A 23,806-nucleotide genomic window follows, 5' to 3' on the forward strand; every position below is an offset into this window, starting at 1 on the left:
CTCAGAAATCAAAACAATCAAAAGATCTGTAGACTGGTATCTAAAAATTCAAAGTAAGTATCAAATCTGATATTTTGACTAGTTGATATGTAAGTATGGACTCCAGAGTATCTAAAAATGCTCCACTCCACACCTTCAAAAACCAAGAAATGAAAGTTTTAAGCTCTTAAGATTACCATTACCTGGATGACTGCGCATCAACACCAACATATTATCTAAAATAGTTACTAAATTACTTTGTTTTGGTAGATGAAAAGGTACTTTCTCCAAGGACAACGATGATGTCAATATGAATGTGTTGGGCAATATTTCCAGAAACAAAAAGACACAAAAGTATTCAACGAGCCAATAAGCAGCTTGGATTGACTTCGAACTGTGTAAAGGTTGTGTATGTGAGGTACATATAACCAGTGTTTACTGTTTTCAGTAACGGGTAATCTAACAAATAATTTTTTATATCGTTACAACGCCGTTACCATAATAACACGCCGTTACTGTGTGTTACTCAGGGCCGGACTGGGACAAAAAGTCAGACCAGGACACATTCACTCACTCAGGCCACCCCTACTCATATACTGCACACATATGCTCACACCTATGTATGCACAACCACAAACCCATGCACCCACATATGGGCAGGTAGTCGTCAAAAGCCCATTATTCTATTTCAAATTCAAATCATACTTATATTTAACAGCCATGAACACAAAACTAAAAGCCACCAGTTCAGTGCTTTTCAAGCCCTCACTCATCAACAGGTTCGTTACAACAGCACAGCAGGATTCCTGATGAGCTAAACAACATTTTTATTTTTCTGTTATTTTTTCTATGGCAGAATACTATAATAAATTTAATAGAAAATGAAAAAGTTGACTCAACTTAAAAAGATAAGACACTGTCCAACATTATCAAGGGTTCCCAAACCTTTTCAGCCCACCAGTAGAGCCGTGTTTGGTTCAGCCGAACCCACCAAATATGTGTGTTTTGTTCATGTTTAACTGTTTAAGTTACTTAAATCTTACACATTCATTACTCGTTCTTGTAACAATTACTTGTCCTGCAGTTGCTCTTTACCTGCTGCCAGTTCCTCTTTACTACAAGTGGAGTGTCCTCCCTCTGAGGCACCTGCATTACATCCAGATTTGCAGCACACACACACATGCACACATTTCATATGGATTTGTGAACATAAACCTCAGACATCAAACAGCAACGATAAAAAGTTGCAATCATATCATTTATAGTAAAACCAGATAAACACACTGATGAGCTGGAATAATAAATGTTCTTCACCCTCACAGCTGTGCAGCTACTTGTGTGTTGGACAGGTACAGATGGACAGTATATGTGGACAGGGACAGGGACAGATGGACAGTATATGTGGACAGGGACAGATGTGGACAGTATATGTGGACAGGTACAGATGGACAGTATATGTGGACAGGGACAGATGTGGACAGTATATGTGGACAGGGACAGATAGACAGTATATGTGGACAGGGACAGATGTGGACAGTATATGTGGACAGGGACAGATGTGGACAGTATATGTGGACAGACTGTTATAGCCAAGCAGCCAAAGTATTAAAATATCCACCTGTCACTTTAATACAACACAAATAATTAGCTAATTATTTCATTTTATCCAGATCATACCAGGAAACCCAAAATATGACCTATGTCATAATATGTGTATAAACGGTAGAAAATCCATTTGTAGTTGTGTTTTTGGGCTGATGTGGTTTAATAATAAAACAACAAACCAGTGCAACATTTCCATTAGAATGAAGTTTAGACAGGAGGCAGCAGCCTACCAGCTCATTATTACAGCTACATAAAAGGCTCATAGAGAATCTCAACCAGTGTTCATTATGTTAATAGATTAAACGGTCAACTCACGTGACGTCGCGGGTGACTGGCCTCCACTGCTGGTGGAGGATTTGAAAATGTCAGAAATTTTCCGGCGTTTCCCGCTTCCTCTTCAAGCGCCTTCTTTTTTTTTATAGGTTCTCTTTCTGCTTCCCTTTACTTTTTTTCCCACTAGACCATCAGTCGGCTACCAGCAGCACGTTCCTCCGTCTCTCTCTCGTTCCGCCTCCACACACTCCCGTGTTGATTAGTTCTCGTGTTGAAAATAAAACTTGACTACTGATATTTTTAATCAATCACCAAATGGTGAAGGTGAAAATTGACGAACACGAATGGAGGGCAGGTGCCAGTTTCTGCAGACCAATCAGCTGCACCAATGTAGTTCATCGTGATTTTTTTTTTTTTTCCCCCAGTTAGGCCACTTAAGAGCCCAGGCCACCGGGAAAACACCCGCTGCTCCCGACAGCCAGTCCGGGCCTGGCGTTACCATTATAACACACAGGTACTGTGTGTTACTAAAGCTTCACAATTGCTCACACAGACACAGGATCTGCAAATGTGTGTTTTTTCCCCTTTGGTGGCTAAGGTAGAGTAACATATAATGTTAAGCCAACCAGAGACATCAGGTGGGCGGGTGTTTACACACACAAACCCCAACCTATTGCAGCACACACACAAACTATTAGAGATGGCGAGTCTGGAGTCACAGAGAAAGACGGTGTTTTCGAGGTGGAAATACAGGCACTACTTTAACCTTGTCGAAGTGAAAGGTAAACATGTACATGTTGAGTGTACATTATATCCCAGAGCAGAGTTTGTCCACGTCCGGTGTAAGAAATTCCAATTTAATGAAGCAGCTCTTGACAGCACTCGCTTCTACTAAACTAGTGGCCAAAAACACTGTTGACGATTGTAGAAAGACATTGATGCAGAGTACGCTAAAATGAACGTCGAGCTCAAAAAAGGATTTGAACGGTTGGAATATGTCTCTACCACTGCTGACATCTGGACTGCACAATGAATACATCCAGAAAGCATGGAACGAAGCAAAGCTGGCCTGGCATGCAGACGAGTCAAGAGCCATCATACAAAGTAATGCAATAGTTACTTTCTGTGGTAACTAGTTCCTTTTGTAGTGGAGTAACTCAGTTACTAACTCAGTTACTTTGTGGGAGAAGTAACTAGTAACTATAACTAATTACTTTTTCAAAGTAACGTGCCCAACACTGGATATGACACAGCTGTGAATCATGAGGTCGTGCGGAGGTTACGTATACCGTGAATTTTCAGACCGTCTCAAGTTGTTCATTTTCATGAATCCACATTTATCTCAAAATGTTGTGGTTTCTCATCCCTCGCAGAGTTCTACACAACATTAAAATGAAAAAAGCTGTTTCACTGTTTCATTAATCTATTAAACTTCTACATTTCCCACAAAGAAAAAATCAAACATGTTTCTTTGATTTTTTTTATTATCATTCAACACTAATAATAGGAATCAGTTAAGATAATCTACAGTTAAAAATATAGTTACCACGGTTAACTGGTCAAAGCTTAAAAACTTTTGGCATTTCATACTCAAACCAAGTACTAGAAATGTGTCAAGCAGGCCTATTTCCACAATTTTTTTATTAAAATTTATTATATTTGCAGAAAATATTGCTATATATATATATATATATATATATATATATATATATATATATTAAATGAGATTAATTGCAAATGTTTGCATTGTTATGTACAAAATGTCCTTTTGCTGTAAAAGAAGGCCTACTGCTATATAAAGAAAATGCAGTAAATTTCGGTTTACAAACCTTAAATCAGGGGTGTTCAACCTGAGGCTCTGGAACAGCCAGTGGCTCTCTGGACCTTCCACAATGGCTTATAATACTCGGCTAAACATGCTAAAGAACTAAGTAATGTTTTTAAATATAGAAATTATAACAAATGCAGGTTTTAGCATTTTTTTTTCACTTTTTCCATCCATCCATCCATCCATCCATCCATCCATCCATCCATTCTCTTCCGCTTATCCGGAGTCGGGTCGCGGGGGCAGCTGCCTAAGCAGGGAAACCCAGACTTCCCTCTCCCCGGCCACATTCACCAGCTCATCCGAAGGGATCCCGAGGCGTTCCCAGGCCAGCCGAGAGATGTAGTCTGTCCAGCGTGTCCTGGGTCTGCCCCGGGGCCTCCTTCCGGTGGGACGTGCCCGGAACACCTCACCAGGGAGGCGTCCAGGAGGCATCCTAACCAGATGCCCGAGCCACCTCATCTGGCTCCTCTCGATGTGGAGGAGAAGCGGCTCTACTCTGAGCCCCTCCTGGATCACCAAGCTTCTCATCCTATCTCTAAGGGAGAGCCCGGCCACCCTGCGGAGGAAACTCATTTCGGCTGCTTGTATTCGAGATCTCGTTCTTTCGGTCACTACCCACAGCTCATGACCATTTTTTTTTCACTTTTTCCACAGAATAAAATTAATAATTTCCACAACATAATGACACTGGAAAGGTTGCAGACCCCTGCACTAAACACACAGACAGATTTAGCAGCAGTTTTCTTTTAAACAGCAACAGTTACATTTCTTCTTAATAGAAAATCAAATATTTATGACAAAGAAGGATGAAATTTTCAGGATTTACTAACTAAAAGGTAACAAAAGACAAACGACTCCTCTACTGAAAGCTCACATCTCACAGATTCCAAACTATAAGTTTCATCTCGTTATGACCAAGATTCACCAAGCCAGAAGCAAAATAAAGCCCAATTTATGCTTAGTGTTTGTAAAACATTTTCAGAAAATCTCTTACATTTGCTGTCTTGCCTCAAAACTTATACCAGGATAAAACCGCATTTAGTTAAAAGAAAAAAAAGAAAAGAAAAAACTATGTTTTTCATTGTTTTTTAGGAGCAGTTTCCCAACAGATAATGAGAAACATATATATGTATATCTATCTATCTATATATATATATATATATATATATATATATATATATATACATATGTTGTCACGCTAACTCACACAGAAAACTTTGAAAGACTAATTAACCTAATATGCTGTCTCTGGAAGCCGGAGTACAGAAAGGCTCCAGTTCGAACCCTTGTATTGTGAGGTAGTGTCATAAAACCCAATAACAACATAATAATAACTGGTAGGGGTAATATCGATGCTCTGTAGCACATCTGTAAATTGGCATTGGACCATTATGATTAAATTTTTGGATTTGTTTTTAAATCTTTTTTATTTAAAACTGACAGGGATACACCTCTTCCTTTGGCCCCATGCATTTCAGGCTTTGAGAATATTTGACTGTGACCCGTTTCTGTGTCATAAGCAGGAGGCTGGAGCAGCCAAGAGAAGATAAAACTGAAATTAGACAAATGAGAAGAGCCTTCTGTACATGAGTGCAGCTTCCAGTTTTGCTCCTTCTGCACACCTTACTGCAATCAACTCATAAACTCTCCCAAGACTTACCTAATTTCTCTATCGTGGGCCTCTTCCTCATCTCCTCCATCCTCCTGTGTGCAACCTGGAAAATGTCCACAAATATATCAAAGATGTTTCAATTTGCAGGATGTCAAGCAAATAGAGTCAAGTGGAGGAATCCAGTGTGCAAATGAGGAAATAGGAAAAGGGGTTAGTCCGCTCACCTGCCTCCCATCACTCTGTGTGCAGTACAGCCAACCTAACATTCCCCTCACTCCTCACCAGATTGTTGGTGCAACCGCAGAGGCAGCTATTCTGCAGTGAGTGTGCTGCAAAGTACATGGCGAGATTGGCATGGCAACCTGTTTTGAACACATAATCTGTCTTGTAGCAAGATTTCAGTAAGGGCAAATCAGTTGAAAGGGAGCAACAGAAATATTGAACAGAATTAGAAAAGTTTAGCTGATTGGAGTCCATGCTGAGGGGATCAGAACTGCAGGTAACATCCTCTGGAGTCTAGAGGCTGGTGGTGAATGAGGCAAAGTAAGGTGATGGGTTTCTGATGGGCTTCTCTGAGGATCAGACAGAGGTAAAGATAGAGAGAGACGATGGGCTGAAATAAAGAACAGTCTCACAATTTCTAACATCTCTGTGTGGACAGATCCTCATCATGGCTGAAAATGTCAGGAGTCTGCATACTTTGGTTGAGTGTTAGAGATGTTTTAAAGATGCACTGCTAAAGGTGTGTTTTAGCTAATGAACGCAATTGTTTTCACAACTAATAAATTTTAAGTTAACTGGGAATTGTAAGTAAGTAGTAAAAAGAAACAGTTTGAGGAAAACAGAAAAATTAATGAAGTCATTTAGCAAGAGGTCAGTAACATGACTGGGGATAACAATAGCACCTTAGAGAGGCAGAGTCTCTCAGAAGTAAGAATGAGCAAGGGAAGCCTTGCATACTTTAATATTGTTAAACCATACATTTATTTCTACACCATAGTTTACTAGAAGAGCAGGTGCTGAACTGGTCGGACTGCAGTCCAGAACTTTTACCAGCTAAAAACATCTAAAATACAACAAAGAAGACGCAGCACACGATGAACAGCTAGAATCATCTATCAGACCAGAATGGGAAACATTTCTCTCCCAGTAGTGGGTCTCTTCTGGTCTCAGACAATTTTTGTATTTTCCTTTTAAATTGTAATAACATATTTGTTTGTGGCATTTGCAAATTATTTTATTCTGTTTTTGTTTTCCTCCTTTTAATGACATTGAACACATTATAGGAGGCTGTATCTTTCAAGCCAGGAACTGGTCAATGCAATGATAAGCCAGGAATGCCAGCTGAGCTGCAGGTACAAATTACCATTGGACCACCGGTTTAAGCCAGTTGATGCAGCTAACACAGCTCTTCATTGGATCACATATTTTCTTGGCTGTGCACTAGCATGGAGAGGCTAAAAACAAGCATCTCTAAGCTGCTAACCCAGTGAATTAGATAGTCACTCATACAGAGAAGCTTGTTTTGGTAAGCAACCATCCTGCCTGAGCTGACCAGCTGTTATACCATCAACTACTCTGGTTACGAGTTAAAGCTAGCTGGATTAGCTGCTGAGCTGACACATTTTCTTCTTTTTTATTTGATGGCAGATTGAGCGGGATGCCATCATGACCGACTGTTGACTTGGTTGTTACTGCAGTCTGTGGGCATAAAAAAGAAATTGATTTCACGCATGTTAAAAACATGTTTGACTTCAAAAAGACTTCCTGGTAAAACAAGCAACAACAAAAAGACTCAACTAAAATAATGGCTTGGCCTTTTCAGTATTTTTGTATTTCAGGCAGTGTAATTTTTATTAGTTTTCTTTATTTTTGTATAACTGTAGAGTAAAATACATCAATAGTATATCTGTTGCTAGTTGTTGCTGAGCTTGTATGAGTACATATACTAGCCTAGTATTGCACTGAAATAAACTAAATGTTTTAAATGACTTGGATTTCTGTTGCAACACATCTGTCCTGGAAAACATTTGCTGTACTGAAAGTCTAACATAGATCAAATTATTTTGACAGCAGTAGAGAGCTTTAGTTGTTTTGATTTTTGAATTGGTAAATTATATTTATTTCAAGGCTTGACTTACTGACATTGCATCACTGTGTTTACATTATTAGGTTTCAAAGTTGCACAAAACTTTAAATGACAGTCAAACGTTTGTAAGGCATTGTTATTGTCCAATAAACATGGCACAGCAGGGCATGGAAAGACCAGTGATTTGAGTCAGGATGTTAGAACAGGGCAACCTTCAGTGTTACTGTACTGTATCAACGGGGTAATGGAGAATAAAATGAGGTCTGTGAGAGGTCTTCACAGAGAGAAGCAGTACAGATAAAAAAAAAAAAAAAACAATTCTGAGATCACACAAGTGAGGAGACAATGCTGTGCCTCCTAAACTTATTTTTTACACAGTGTAGAACTGCCCACCTAAAAAATAAATAGGATTAGTTAAAGAATAATACTACTAATTATAAACCAAGTCATCATTTACTTCAGTGCCCTTTGGCTGTTTATACCTCATCTATTTTACCAAAGACTATGTGGCTGAAATATTCCTTCAAAGAAGATTTACAAGCTGACTGAAAGGTGCTGCAGACTAGCTGCCACATCAACATGTTTTCATTAATGAAAGAAACAGTAAAGAGCTATATTTCAAAAGCTGTAGTTTTTTACCTTCCTGTTTTTATTTTTTAACGTCACTCATGGGTTCATTAGTACATGAGGGATCGTTAGATGTTAGCACCACAACTACCATGTAAACAACATATAAACAGCATGTGAGCAACTTTTGAAAGTAATAGAAATAAATACGTATCTGAAATATTTCTATCAGGTTGTCAGCAGAAACTTGGACATTTCTTGGAAGTTTTATTTATTTATATATTTATTTATTTAATCTTTACTGATGATGGTTCTTCTACCTTGGCACCTCTGACTAGTCCCTCGAGGATTAATTCTTGGCTGCTTAATTATCTCTATATGCTCATCTTAGGGCACCTGATCTATAAAATAACTGCAGATGATACTCAGCTTTACTTATCCAAGAACACTTATTTAAGATGGTGGTCAGCAGCATGGAGCACCACAGGGGATTGCACTATCACCATTTTTCTTCATGCTGTACAAATCAGACTTCCTGTACAATACTGAGTCCTGTCATCTGCAGAAATACTCTGCATTTGTGGGGAGTATCAGTGATGGACAAGAAGCTGAGTGCAACGAACTGGTCAGTCAGTTTGTGAGCTGATGCAGAAACAATCACTTTATGTTGGTCACAAACAAAACAAAAGAGATGGTTGTTGAGCAAGAGGAACATGAGTAAACAAAACACTGTTTACATCCTGGGAGAAGAGGTGGAGGTAGTGGAGGAATACTAGTACCTCAGAGTTCAACTGGACAACAGACTGGACTCGGCATGCAACACAGAAGCATCTAGAAGAAGGAACAGAGCAGACTCTACTTCTTAAGGAAGCTGAGATCCTTCAATGTCTGCACTGAGATGTTTCATATCTTCTATCTGTGGTGGAAAGTTCAAACTGCTCTGCAGCATCTGCTGAAGCAACAGAACCAGAGACTTTAAAAAGCTGTACAAACTAATCAAGAAGTTCTGGTTATGTCCTGAAGAATGATCTGGAGCTGATTGTCCAGAGAAGAATGCTGCACAAGCTGCTGAACATGATGGACAGTTCTTCAAATCCTCTACACAACACTGAAGAAACAACAGTGTGTTTAGGCTGTCACTTACGCCACAAGAAGCAAGAATTTTTACATGTTCTTGAGGCCACAAGAACAAAATGTCGTCCTTTTGCTCCTGCGGGACCGTAAAGGGACACAGGGTGCGGCTTGTTCTTGACACATCAGCCGAGCAGAAGTTTTTTCTTTAGGTGGCTTTGAGAAGTATTGTGTGATTGGTCAGACATTTGACGTTGGTGTAGTTAACGCAGAAAAGAATGAAGCGGAAAGCTGTGGTTTCCCCTGATGCGAGGTTGAATGAATAGTTTAAATGAACAGCTGATCAAGCTGGTAAGAATGTATGTAAATCTATACAACACGTGGTACTAAAAGACACGGACAAAGCTACATGCACCACCCCGCCCACCACCATGTTTTTTCTTGTTCTTGTCTTGGCCTCAAAAACAAGAACAAAGTTCTTGCTTCTCACTGAGTATGCAACAAGCTTTATTTTCTCATTTAATGCACTGCTCAAAAGAAATTAAGGGAACACTAAAATAACACATCCTAGATCTGAATGAATGAAATATTCTTATTAAACACTTTGTTCTTTACATAGCTGAAAATGCTGACAACAAAATCACACAACATTATCAATGAAAATCAAATTTATTAACCCATGGAGGTATGGATTTGGAGTCACACTTAAAATTAAAGTGGAAAAACAAACTACAGGCTGATCCAACTTTGATGTAATGTCCTTAAAACAAGTCCAAATGAGGCTCAGTAGTGTGTGTGGCCTTCACGTGCCTGTATGACCTCCCTACAACGCCTGGGCATGCTCCTGATGAGGTGGCGGATGGTCTCCTGAGGGATCTTCTCCCAGACCTGGACTAAAGCATCCACCAGGTCCTGGACAGTCTGTGGTGGATGGAGAGAGACATGATGTCCCAGATATGCTCAGTTGGATTCAGGTCTGGGGAACGGGCAGCCAGTCCATAGCATCGATGCCTTCTTCTGGCAGGAACTGCTGACACACTCCAGCCACATGAGGTCTAGCATTGTCGTGCATCAGGAGGAACCCAGGGCCAACTGCACCAGCATATGGTCTCACAAGGGGTTTGAGGATCTCATCTCAGTACCTAATGGCAGTCAGGCTACCTCTGGCGAGCACATGGAGGGCTGTGCGCCCCCCAAAAGAAATGCCACCCCACACCATTACTGACCCACTGCCAAACTGGTCATGCTGGAGGATGTTGCAGGCAGCAGAACGTTCTCCACGGCGTCTCCAGACTCCGTCACGTCTGTCTCATGTGCTCAGTGTGAACCTGCTTTCATCTGTGAAGAACACAGGGCGCCAGTGGCCAAGTTACCAATCTTGGTGTTCTCTGGCAAATGCCAAACGTCCTGCACGGTGTTGGGCTGTAAGCACAACCCCCACCTGTGGACGTCGGGCCCTTATACCACCCTCATGGAGTCTGTTTCTGACCGTTTAAGCAGACACATGCACATTTGTGGCCTGCTGGAGGTCATGTTGCAGGGCTCTGGCAGTGCTCCTCCTGTTCCTCCTTGCACAAAGGGGGAGGTAGCGTCCTGCTGCTGGGTTGTTGCCTCCTACGCCCTCCTCCACGTCTCCTGATGTACTGGCCTGTCTCCTGGTAGCGCCTCCATGCTCTGGACACTACGCTGACAGACACAGCAAACCTTCTTGCCACAGCTTGCATTGATGAGCCATCCTGGATGTGCTGCACTACCTGAGCCACTTGTGTGGGTTGTAGACTCCGTCTCATGCTACCACTAGAGTGAAAGCACCGCCAGCATTCAAAAGTGACCAAAACATCAGCCAGAAAACAGGACTGAGAAGTAGTCTGTGGTCACCACCTGCAGAACCTCTCCTTTATTGGGAGTGTCTTGCTAATTGCCTATAATTTCCACCTGTTGTCTGTTCCATTTACACAACAGCATGTGAAATTGATTGTCAGTCAGTGTTGTTTCCTAAGCGGACAGTTTGATTTCACAGAAGTGTGATTGACTTGGAGTTACACTGTGTTGTTTAAGTGTTCCCTTTATTTTTAGAGCAGTGTATCTTCCATTCTTCCTGTTGAGTAGTTTCTCAACCACTGCCAGCAAACCTCCTAATACCATATAGCCTAAGTTCATGGTGTAGGATTAAGTGATTGGTTGTCAATAAAAATTTCCAATAAAGATTACGGTGCCGGGGGCTTCCCAGGCTGCGTCACCAAACACATGCCAGGGCAGTCTGGGTACCTGGCCTAGAGCCAACGACCCCCTACCCAGGCACCACCAGCAGCCCCCACCCACCACCGTGAAGAGGTCCCCACTGCCAACCCCCGACCCAACCAGAAACACAGCCATCCCTACGACAGCCCCCCTCCCCAGGAGACCAATAGGAGCCCACAACTCATAGCCCCCCCAGAAAGTGCCCAATCGCCCGGAGCAGTGCAGTTACAACCTGCCACGCCCACTAAGTGATGGAGCCAATCACAGGGGACCAGAGAGAGTTAACATCATTCAGATCAGGAGTGTCCAAAGTTGGTCCTCGAGGGGTACTGTCCTGCAAGTTTTCAGTGTTTCGTGCTTCAACACACCTGACTCAAATGAAAGGATCCAACAGCCTACTGAGTTTGGCACAATGACTCTTTGAGTCTTTGAGTGAGTAATTTGAGTCAGGTGGTTTTGGAGCAGGGACACATCGAAAACCTGCAGGATTGTGGCCCTCGAGTACCAGAGCTGGACACCCCTGATTCAGATGATGTTTAGAGACAGATGCTGTCTTATTACTGATGTAATCAGAAAGAAGACTCCTAAACTGGTTAATTCGCAGATTATTTTTGCTTTTACAATTCATGAGAATAGTTTTCTTTGCAATTTATGAGGCAGTGAGGTGTGCAGAAATATTACACTTAAACCATGTTGAAAGGTTCTCACACATCGGGTGTGTTATTATTGCAATATGAGCAGATGCTCTATTGTGCCAGACCCATCTTGAACATCCTTTGTCCTGTATAGTTGGCTCTATGGAGAATTTTGTATTGTACCAGTTGTACTTTTTAATTTTTAGTCATTTTAAAGGTATTGTAGGAGCCATGTTTTTATTTAGGTTTCCCCCCTCCCTCTAGGGGGTGGTGTTTGGTTTTTTGTGTTCTGCCTGTGGTGTTTGGTAGCCTGGGGTTATTTAAGGTCAATCATCCTGTGACTCAGGTGTTAATAAGTAGAAGCCAAAGAGTTTTTCTACTGTGCTCACTGAGAGGTTTAATTGTTTTGTTTGATAAGAATGTGGCATAATGGAAACTAAAGGAAATGGACTGGCATCGAAAATAAATATCGATCTGATTTTAAACACCGGAGGAGGAGTGATCATTAGCCCAACTGAGTTCACATAAGAACAATGCCAAACAAATTAACAACCAGTAGCGACTTAATGAGACAGATGCTACAGGTATTTAAACACATTTGTGACAAAATGTTTTCATTAAAACTACTGTTTCCCACTTTACAGTCAGAATCTTCTGTTTAGACAGGTAATCTATATATTTTTTCATAACATTTTTGGTACACTAATATTTACAAATTCTGCCACCCTAGTAGGAAGTTGTAAGTTTTTTTTTTTTATTCTGTAGTATGTCAGGGTTGTTCCAGATGGGTGTCAGCTGTCAGGGAAAGAGTGTAGACTTGGTTATTTTAAGAAAACCCCACCAATCTGTCAGAGAGGAGTTGATGTAGTAGCTTTTAAAACATTTATGGTGTCTGATAGCTGAGCTAATAAATAGCAGGTCAGAGATGACAAATCTTCAGACAGTGCTTGGTCTATAACGAGCTATGGTTAATTTAGATGGCTAGGTTTGAGCCATTTTGAAATATATCCTGAAATCTTGTTAAGGATGTGTCAAGCAGAGATGGTCTGGACCCCTAAATGCAGACACAAGATGACCCAGGAGGCAGAGGTAAAACTGAGAAAAGACAGTTTATTTGAGCCTGTGCAGGAGCAGTGTGCGGATGCTTAACAGACCCTTAGGCTCAGTCCAGAAACCGATGGCTGGAGGGATCAGGGAGTTGAGGTAGAGCGGACAGGACCGGTGAGGAGGGAGCAGAGCCAAGAGGTGAGTGAGGTACTCCAGACTGGAAGATCAGCTTCACCAGGAGTCTGAACACAACAGTAATCGTTAGAAGTAGCAACAATCATCAAACAGAATGTAAAAGCAGGCGAGATAACTGGACGATCTGGCAGAAGATAATAGAATGAGTCGGTGGCTAAATACTGCTTGGAATGAGGGTGGGTTGATTGCAGGATGAGACTGTGGTGTGAGGATCAGCCCAGGTGTAGTAATGGCTGCCCTGAAGTAAACCTGTAGATCTTCTGGCCAAATACAGGCATGACACACAAAAACAGACAGAGGGAGACAAACGCACACACTAGGGCAATCTGGGAACCACATACACAGGGGAGACAGGAACCCTAACAAATCTGTTTGCTATGAAATAGTGATGAAAATTGGGAAAATCGATCCCACCACTGCTTTCGTTTTTTGTAGAGTTTTTAAACTAATGCATGGTGGCCTGTCTTTCCAGAAAATTTTTGTCATGTTTGAGCCTAATGACTTGAACGAGGTGGAGGAAGGTTTAATGGGAATCATTGAAAATATGAGTTTAAATTGAGTTTAGGTAGAACCATCATTTTAATGATGGCAACTCTCTCTATGAGTTATATAGATAAGCTTTGTTAGTTCTGACAACCTGGGGGAAATGTTTATTCCTAAGTATCCAGTATTTTCTGATTATAGTGCAGTATCAGGAGTATTTTGGAAAGTGCAGTTAATGGGTAAAATTGTGGTTTTAGACCAATTAATGGAGTAGTCAGAGATTGATAAGAATTTTTAAATTTGTGTAATTGTCTGACAAAGAGATTGTGAGTTTTTATGGAAGAGTAATACATCATCAGCGTAAAGACTTGTCTTATGTTTTATATTTCTGCCACTGATACCTTTATTTTCTTTCTTTTGTCTAATAATACTAGCTGCTAAGGGTTCAATAAAGATTGCAAAAACTGGGGGTGGGGGGGAGTGGACAGCCATGTCTTGTGCCCCTCTGCAGACTGAAGCTTGAGAAAGTTTGATCATTTGTCCAAACATATGCATTTGGATAACTATATAATATCTTCATCCAGTCAATAAAAGATGAGCTAAACCTGAATTCGTTTAATGTTGCAAATAAAAATTTCCATTTTACCTGATCAAATGCTATTTCTGCATCGAAAGATTGGGGTTTGTGTATGGTGGCATAGTCTATTAGATTTATTAATCTGCGTGTATGACTGGAGGAACGTCTACCCTTTATAAAGCCTCTTTGATCAGGATGTGTCATAATTCTGGCTTTGTTCCTTAGTTTACTTTTGTTCTTTCACGTTTTGGGTCTTGTCATGGTTTTGGTTAATATGTTATGGTATTTAAGGTGTTCAGTCATGTTCAGTTTCAGTGTTGCACTTGGTTTTTGCTTGTTAGTGAACCTGGTCTGATTATTCACTTGCGTCTAGTTTTCTGTGCATTTAAGTCTATGGTGTTCAGTTTGTCCTTGGTGAGTTCATTGTGTGCTGTAGTCTTCAATTGTACTTGACTTTTTGGCATTAAAACCTTTGTTACCTGCACCGGTCTGCCTCCTGCCTCATCTGCCTGCCTGCATGTGGGTCCCCACTTCCACGGTCTTGAGACAGGATGTATGATAAGAGGAGTTACTTTTTCTAATTATCTGGCGAGCGCTTTGCAGATTATTTTGAGGTCTGCATTTATTAATGATATTGGACAGTAACTGGATGGAAGTGTGGGGTCTTTTGCTGGTTTTGATACTACTGTAGCATTAGCCACATTCACGTTTTGAGGTATTTTACCAGTTTCCTTTATTTCTGAAACCATTTTGTGGAATGTGGATGCTAGAGTGGTCCAAGTTCTTTAAAAAAAATCTGCAGGAAAACCATCTGAGCCTGGAGCTTTATTACTGGGCATGTGTTTTAGAGCTTCATGGAGTTCACCTATTGAGCTGGGTTCCTGTTCCTGTTGTAATTTTGGCAGGTTAATAAAGGCTGATACATACAAGGATGTTCTAAATTTTAACTGATTTTTTATCTGTTAGAGACCCCACACATGACGATACAAAATTAGACATTTAAGTTTTGATCATACTGTGTGGTGTGCTCTGATAATCTCAGCACAGAACAACACACACATAAGGATTCTGTCCCTTAACCGTTCTAGAATCTAGTCCTCCAAGCCAGAAATCTTGCTTGATCAAACGTGATCCAACAAAAAGAAAGAAGAAACATAGCAACAACCAGAAAACAAAAAAGAACCATATGGTTCATCTTCATTGCTCCCCAGTCAGCTTTCTCTCTGATTGGGTACATTATGTTCCATATAACAACCCATAGAGTCACACCTCAGGAGTCATCAGCTTTCCCCACGCAAGTGAAGACTTTTGGTCGTAAATATTGAGCATGCTTAGTATTTCCGATTGTTGGCCATGACTCGTTTTGGAGCCAATTGTCCGGATGAATTAGCTTTTAACACATCTCAGACCAAATGATAATCTTATAGGATAATCTTATTAGACTTAAGATAATCCGGCATTTGCATATTTGTTTGGGAAAGGGGGAGAATCGGGAAAAAACCAGCCCAGTAATCTTTATGTGTGTGCCCAGCTTAAGGAATTCTTCAATGTTATTGTATGGTTGATCAATTTGTGATGAGTATAATGTTTTATAGAATACCATAAAAAGGTTATTCTGTCCATATCATAAGTTATATTTCCTGCTGAATTCTTAACAGAGGGGATGGTTGTTTTCTCCTGGTTTGGTTTTACCTTGTTAGCCAGGAATCTTCCAGATTTGTTGCTGTCCAAGTGAAGTCTTCGGAGCAAAAATTGTTTTCTTGTCATTTATTTTGTTTAGCTAAATTTAGCTTTCCTTATGTAGCAGGACACACGGGTGTTATGTGTTTCATTGATTCCGTATCTGTTGGTCGGCCAATTACTGAGCAGGTCGATGATGTAAAAGGCAAGCAGGGCGTGCAGGCTGCCTCTCGCTTCCTGGTGTCTCGGTTTACGTCAGTTCCTGGCATCTGTAATTTCCCCCTCTTGGATGGTGCAGGTAGGCTAGCAGCCGCTGCTGCAAATTGGTTGTTTGTCCCTCCAGTGCGGCTCACTCTGGTTATTGTTGCAGAGACTCACCGGGTATTACTGCAGGGTGCACTCTTCATCGCGCTCCCGGATCCGTTAGGCTGATGCTGGAGGCTGCATAACTAGTCAGGGATTCCTTCGCCTCACGCGCAGCCCCGGAATTGTGGGTTATACACAGCGGCATGATAACCCGCCGCCTGACTCCAAGCTGTATAGGATAAAGCAGGTCGGTGAAACCTCCGTGATACAAGATCGTCTGATTCGAGCTGTGGAGTGACCGTGCAGCGCTGGATCACGTCTGCTGGGACCGCTGCTGCTTTGCTTAGCTTTGCTTTGTTCCGTTTTGTTTTGCTTTGCTGTGCTGGTGTGGCTGCTCTTTGCTCGGCGCGGTCACTGAAGAGGATCTTCGTCAGGAGGACGTGTCGGCTAAGTTTTGTTTTTCTTCCAGGACTGACGGCTGCTCTGTGTGCGCTGACGCCGTCAGCAGTTTAGCAAGATGGAGCCATTCATATTGACTATTAGCCGAGCTGGTGTGCAGGCGTGCGCGTGCTGTTTTAGAATAGACGCCATTCTCTTTATTTTCTTCTATCAAGTTTGTGTTGGTTTGTCTTATCCAGAGTGTTTATAATCCTGTTTTCTTTCCTAAGAATTACCATGGCATTGTCCAACCCTTGCACGACCCCTTATCGCCACACTTATACTATTCAGCAAGTGTTCTTCTGGAGAAGCCCTGTAGGCATCTTGTAGAGATTTATTTATAAGCTCTAGGCTCTAGGTCAGATGTTTCTGAACTCTTCTTTTTCTTAAGTGATGAAAATAAGATTATTTTCTTCAAAACCTCCATCTCCCTCCCGAGCCCTTAAGCGAACAAGACAGAAGCAGACAGGCTGGGCTCTATAGTCGTAACCTGTTGATTGACCAATAGCGAACATCAGCCCCAAGACACACCTTAAAAGGCTGCACCCCACATTTACATTAGGAGGCCAAAATGCATAGAGAAATGTAAAAAGGAAACAGAGAAATTTAAAAGGGAGGAAGAAATAAATATGCTTAGAAAAATAAACAGAATGAAGATTGGAAATAATGAGGACGTAAATATGACTGAATAAAAAATGTTTCAATAAATAAAATGTCAGATGAAAATAAAATATAGAAATAAATAATTTTGGAGACAAGAAAATGGGAAAATACAGAAAAAATATGGGCATAGAAATGAAGGAAAAAAGATCACCAAATAATTAAATTGACCTGAAAATTAAATAGAGAATGAATATGTAGGAATATTAACTCCAAATTAAATTAAAACAGTTGAAAATGTTAAATTAAATATAAATTTGTCACATTTTAAAGGTTTAATGTTTTTCTTTTTTTGTATAATTTATTGGCATATAAAAGTGTTCATGAAGCTATTTTTATATTTCTGTATTTATAATTAATTTTGGCAGTTTCGGTTCTCCATATTTCATTTCTACCTACTGCCAGAGTGATTGTCTAAAAGACTATACACCTCTTATCTGATTAGCTGATAGTCTTCGTATGCTAAGCAACTCTTCAGAACCTGGAACAATCTACCACTCTGATATCACTCTATACTATTGGTACTATTGCTGGTACTTTTCTGTCACACTACAGAACAGGAACCATCCTTTCAATGTAGTTAAGATCTGTTAAAAAAAAATGATTGAGCAGCCGGTAAGAACTCTTACAGCTTTCTGTGACCAGCAGACTGTCAACCTAGCATGCCGGATTTTGAAGGACCCCTTCCATGTTCCGTTTCCAGAGTTTCAATGGCTCCCCTTGGATGCAGACTCCGCTGTCCAGGCTGTAGGACACAGAGAAGGAAGTTTACTTTCAGCTTCTGAATGCCTCCTGAATAACTGAAGCACTTTAATCATTTAATTTTTCAGCTACAGCAGCAGTCATCAGATTAAAATAAAGAACAGATTCATAAGAAATAATGTAAAAATATAGAGAAATAGAAAATAAACTCAATATACACAATACATATGAGGAAAGCCCACAAAAACCAGAAATAAATAAAATAGCTGTACACACAGACCATATAGAGTTATGATGATGGATTGGTGGGTGTGTTTGGGTAAATGCAGAGATTATGATCACCTCTCACACATGGAGAAGTTATTGATCAGGGTTATTGTGAAAGGAAGGAATGATTCTTGAACCTTTTTATGAAGCGGAGCTGTAGCGTCTGTTAGAGAAAAAGCTCCACTGGCCTCCAGTTTACTTTGTAGTGGATGTGTGGAACCGTCCATGATGGAGACCAGTTTGTTCAGAGACCTCCTGTCTCTGACTGTCTCCGGGTTGTGTCCAACAAAGACTGTATATAAAAGATGGACCGAGCCTGGGTGACATCACCCGTAGGTTTCTGATAAGCAAAAGTGAAGCTTGTTGGGTGGTTCCCACCGTCGCCATCTTGGCAGCGTCACACCTGCCGTCGCTCCCAGAAAATACAAAAATGGGCAAAGAGGCGGAGCTGAGAGGGGGGCTGTGAGCGTGGGGGTGGATGATTGATGTCTATCAAACTTGGGCTGCCTGTAGCTAAGAGCTAACTGAGCCAACGCGGATCTAACGTGAGCTAACTGGCTAATGAAGGTAGGCGGGCTAAGGCTAAGGCGCGCTGTTAGCTGTTAAAAACTGCGGTTGTGCTACACTCTCCCGTCTTGCAGCAGATATTGGATACATGTCAATCAAAAGGACACGCCCCTAATTATGCAGAATTTCAAGAATAAATAACATCCAAATGGATGAGTTAGAAAAAAATTCACCCCCCTCACAGTTGTCATGAAGGTAAACTTGACCTTTTAATCCTAAAATGTATTTTTGTACCAGGTTTAAACATGTTTATTTCTGCTGTGAAGTTGGTCTTTTTAACATGGGAGTCTATGGGATTTGCTCTGTTTTGGAGTCCCTAGTGGACGAGGGGTGACCTGACACTTTTTGCACTTCCGCATAGGCTTCACATTTCACCGCAGGAGGTTGCTGCTTGGTGTCCAATGATCTTTCCAGCCTTATAGATCAGTTTATTGATCCTGCTGCTGGAGCTGATGCTGCTCCCCCAGCACACCACATCGTACATGATGGCGCTGGCCACCACAGACTGGAAGAACATCTCCAGCAGTTTGCTGTAGACATTAAAGGATCTGAGCTTCCTCAGGAAGTAGAATCTGCTCCTCCGCTTCCTGTACACAGCATCTGTGTTAATCCTCCAGTCCAAGAGCATACCCAAGTATTTATATAGCTGTCCACCATCTCCACCTCCTCACCAGCATCCTGATGTGCAGGTTTCCTCCTCCTGAAGTCAATAACCATCTTCGTCTTGTTGACATTCGGAAGGAGACGGCTCCCGCTGCTACAGTCCACAAAGTTGTTGGCCTGCTCCCTGTATTCGTCCTGCTGTCCATCTCTGATAAATGTTAAAACTGTTAAAACTGGCCCCTGACAGACAAAGTGATTTGAATTGAACTGACAAATGCTTAATTTAGGACTCATCGCTGTTTGCTTTATTAAGTTAAACAGCCTCCTCACATGACCATCTTCATTTTCAGTGGTTCAATCTCATCTATAAAACACTCAGAGGTTATTCACTTCCACATCTAAGAAAGTTTCTGCATCCATCAGCAGCCAGGTACAGCAGACGGTCTCTACATCTCATCACGGCGCACATCCCTAAACCAGGTTTCTCTTTGGACAGTCATCCTTTTAATTTTCTGCATCAAATGACTTGAACTCGTTACAAAAAAACTGAAGCAGGTTCATTTTTATTTCTGTTTCTGCTTTCAAAGCCACCTCAAGGCAAATTATAATGATGCTTGTAAGTGTTCTTCCACAATCTATCACCATCTGATGATGTACTGAAATGTATGTGTAATATTGCTGTTCAGTGTCTTTGCTTTTTCTCTCTCCCTCAAAGTCTTTTCTGGCACTGACCAGACCAACACTGTAAATAAGAACCGGTTCTTAATGTTTTGCCTGGTGAAATAAAGACTGAATAAAAAGTAAATAAATGAGTTGGACATTGATGGGGTGATGTTGTGGCCAAGGTATGGAAGTAGATCTGGTCCGCCTCACTTTCAGCTCAGAGTAAAATGATCCAATTTTCTCTTCTTGTTTTCTTAACTTCAAGTTCAGTTCCTGCTGCATTCACCGTACGTTGGAAGTGGGAAGCTGTTTATGTAATACAAGGAAGAAATAACTCACCAAGTCTTTGTGTAATATTTGATACCCAAACGAGAAAATCTGACTTCTAATGTATGTTTTATGATAAAGTGAATATTTCTGTCTGTTGACCAAGATATGTAAAAGAAATTTCATCAGGAGCTCAGGAGATGGTGTCAACTTGTGAAAAAATGGCAGAATATGTCTCCTTTAAAATTTAAAGAGGCCATAAAATGATATGTGTGCACAATGTGTACTTCTACTTGTTTGTTCTTATTTTAGCTTGTTATGTTCTCATCACACCACAGAATGGTGTTTCATCACTTGAAACATTTCATCATCCCTGTATGCAGCATGCATAACAAGATGAGCGGGTGTCCACGTTTCCTTTTTCATTTCCTTTAGGACCAGAAAAATTACCTCACATACACACTATAAGCAGCCCATTTGTTTTGTCTTGATGTCTTTATGTTTACATCTCAGTTAAGAACTCACAATGCCAGCATGCTGCCACATATGTAAGACATGCCACAGTTTCAACTCAGTTAATTTTGTCACAACAGTCAGGGCCTTAACAGAGGTGGTGCTTGTTTACATGGTCCACCTCCTGCAGCCCCCATGCAGTGGGGTATATAATGACTGTAATATGGTGTGCAGCTTTGGGCTCAGTTTTTTGATTGTTGACCCTGGAATCAGCTTGTGTGAGGAAATGATCCAAATTTAAATATCAATTTGTCTTGAATAAACTGGAACACATTTATAGTCACTATCAAGCAGTCTGGCTCAGGTAGTTTTGGTCACACACTTAAAGAATAATTTAAAACATAGTTGGCTCAACCAATGCTCTCTGGAAGCATCACCCAGTCTTCCCTGTCAGTGTGCGACAGCAGCAGGAAAGGCTTGTCCGAGTAAAGCCTTGACCATATAAACAGCTGAACTCTGTGTGTCTTATAAAACTACTTATTTTAAGAGTCATCTAGGTAAGTTCTGCCACTTGACAGCAATGTTTAAATGCAGCTTTCTAGGGTCAACAGAAGAACGGTTAAAGGGATTTTGGAGGATGGTAGATCCTACCCATTAAGATAATGTATAATTTAAGGTTTAATAAAATAGATTAGACTTTAATGCAGGGGTGCCCAAGTCCAGTCCAACTGCAACTTTTAGATGCAACCCTTCCCTAACACACCTGAATCTAATGAATGGCTCGTTACCAGGCATCTGCAGAGCTGAATGACATGTGGATGAAGGAATTGTGCCGTATTGGAGAAGGGTTACATCTACAAGTTTCAGGATAGTAGATCTCGAGGACTGAACTTGGGCACCCCTGCTTTAATGTATGAAATTGGTTGAATTCCAGCCACAATACCTTTTTATTCGTAACAAATAGAACCTCATTGAAATGATTGAAAGTTAACTAAAGACATTACTTCTGCCCTGCTTCCCGTGCAGGCGTCAGGCGGGACAGATCAGTCTGATGCTATGCTGAGCAATGCAAGATTAATGTTTAATACGTTGTTGTGTAGTACATTCTGAATGCCGGTGTGTGAGCTGCAAAAGCTAAAACCTATCACAAGATTTGTATTCATGTACCGAGCTCCTGTGTTAAAACGGGAATTTAAGTTTGTTTCTTTTAGCTGGATTTATACTCGCACGGCACCTGAATTACTTCCATAAGGTCCACGGAGGCTCGATGCGGCCCTCTTCCAGACCTGACGTGCACCGCTGCTTGCAGCGTGGTTGTGTGGAAGTACTCCCTTTTGATTGATCAGTTTGTGATTACATGTTCCTGATTTCTGGACTTCTTGCTGAACTTGTGTAGTTACCGTGGAAATGAAACTGCAACACAGCGCTGTAACCATATGCTTGAGTTTGAGCACATTTCACCGGCATCAGCTGTGCCGACCGTACAGTAAGCAGATGCCGTGCAAGTATAAGCCCAGCTTTGGTCTGACAGATAAATAGCTAGCTAACAGGTACCATGCTAATGCCAGAGTTGAACAAGCAAAGTAAACTGCTTTAACTTCAATATTTTAAAACGTGAAGTGAAAACTTCAGAAATGTGGGGGTGCACAAAGATGGTTGGCAAGATTTTTGTAGACAACAGGGTGAACAGTCAGTGCTGCAGGTATTTGGTCACAAGCAGTCGTTCCAAAATTAGAACCCGCGTCTCATCAAAATACCACAGATTACAACGATGAATTAAATAAATTAGCTTAGCCTGTTTTAAAAAGGTTGACACTGAGAATTTAACACACTGTATAAACCAGGGCTACTCAATTCGGTCCTACGAGGGCCGCAATCCAGCAGGTTTTCCATGTATCCCTGCACCAACACACCTGAGTCAAATTAGGTGGCTCTAACAGCCAATCAGGTTCTACACAATAACTCATTAATTTGACTCAAACACACGCAGACCTCGCGATCGCTCACAGAATCACCGATGGGGAAATGGATAAAAGTCGCGCGTCCTACGTCACGGCCGCTGAACAACAGCTCCTGACGGAGTTCTCTGACGAAGTTAAGGATATTATAAGGAAAAAAGGCAATAACAATGCCATAAGTAAAGAACGCGAGAGAGCCTGGCAGACAATAGCCGACCGGCTCAATGCGTAAGTAGTCAAAAACTGTACAATTAATAAACAGTGCTCCACTGGAACTGTCATAATTAGGCTACAATTAAAGGAGTTACTTTTCAAATCCACTAACTGTTGTATACTTTAAGAGTGACAAGCAGGTGCATGTTACTCAGGAAATGTAGAGTATGATTAGGTGCAAACAATTATCCACAATGTGTCATTTAATCTATTTTCCTCATGTAACGTTTTTATCTATTTTATCTTTCTGTCCTTCATAAAGGACAAACCTGTCTGGCCATAAAAGGACCTGGCAGCAAGAAAAAATTAAATATAAGAACATTTTGCAGGCTGGTAAGTGACTCCAAAGTAGATAACCGTGAACAAATGAGGTGAATAGATGAGGTGTCTGCTGACATGTTCAATGTCTGTATGATTGTAGCAGTTAAAAAAAGGCCTATAAACTGGCACAGGGGGCGGCCCACCAAGCCAGGATGTGACTCCAGCAGAGGAACTGGCCTCCATTTAAATAAAGGGAGGCCAGTGATGGAGGGGATCCAGGGAGGGACAATAACTGACTCTGTCCCAGCCACAGAAACTGTCCGCTTCATACAAGGTACACAAAGTACTGCAATTCTACTGCACATGACATTTCCTTTACAGACCTCACAAACTGTCAGAACGCTTTATTCAGGGCACCTGGAGAGAGAGAGAGAGCTGGCAGATGTTAAAAGCTGACTCAAAAAGAGCAAGCTCCAAGGAATGGAGCTGGATCTTGAGATTAAACGCCGGACACTCAGAAAACTGGACCTGGAAATCCAGTAACCGAAAATCTGTATCTCTCAATG

The 23,806-nt window shown here is 41.2% G+C and overlaps 1 long non-coding RNA gene across 1 annotated transcript; it reads right to left on the reverse strand.

Moving 5' to 3' along the window:
* Nucleotides 1-8,676: 8,676 nt before the first annotated feature.
* Nucleotides 8,677-23,589, reverse strand: LOC121649750. The gene is made up of 3 exons (XR_006012164.1): nucleotides 23,579-23,589; nucleotides 9,855-9,856; nucleotides 8,677-8,761 (listed from the first exon to the last, which is right to left on the reverse strand). It is a non-coding gene; the product is annotated as an uncharacterized LOC121649750 (long non-coding RNA).
* Between the last annotated feature and the right edge of the window lie 217 nt (nucleotides 23,590-23,806).

This window comes from Melanotaenia boesemani, chromosome 12 (genome assembly GCF_017639745.1).
Source record: "Melanotaenia boesemani isolate fMelBoe1 chromosome 12, fMelBoe1.pri, whole genome shotgun sequence".
In the NCBI taxonomy this organism is placed as follows: domain Eukaryota; kingdom Metazoa; phylum Chordata; class Actinopteri; order Atheriniformes; family Melanotaeniidae; genus Melanotaenia; species Melanotaenia boesemani.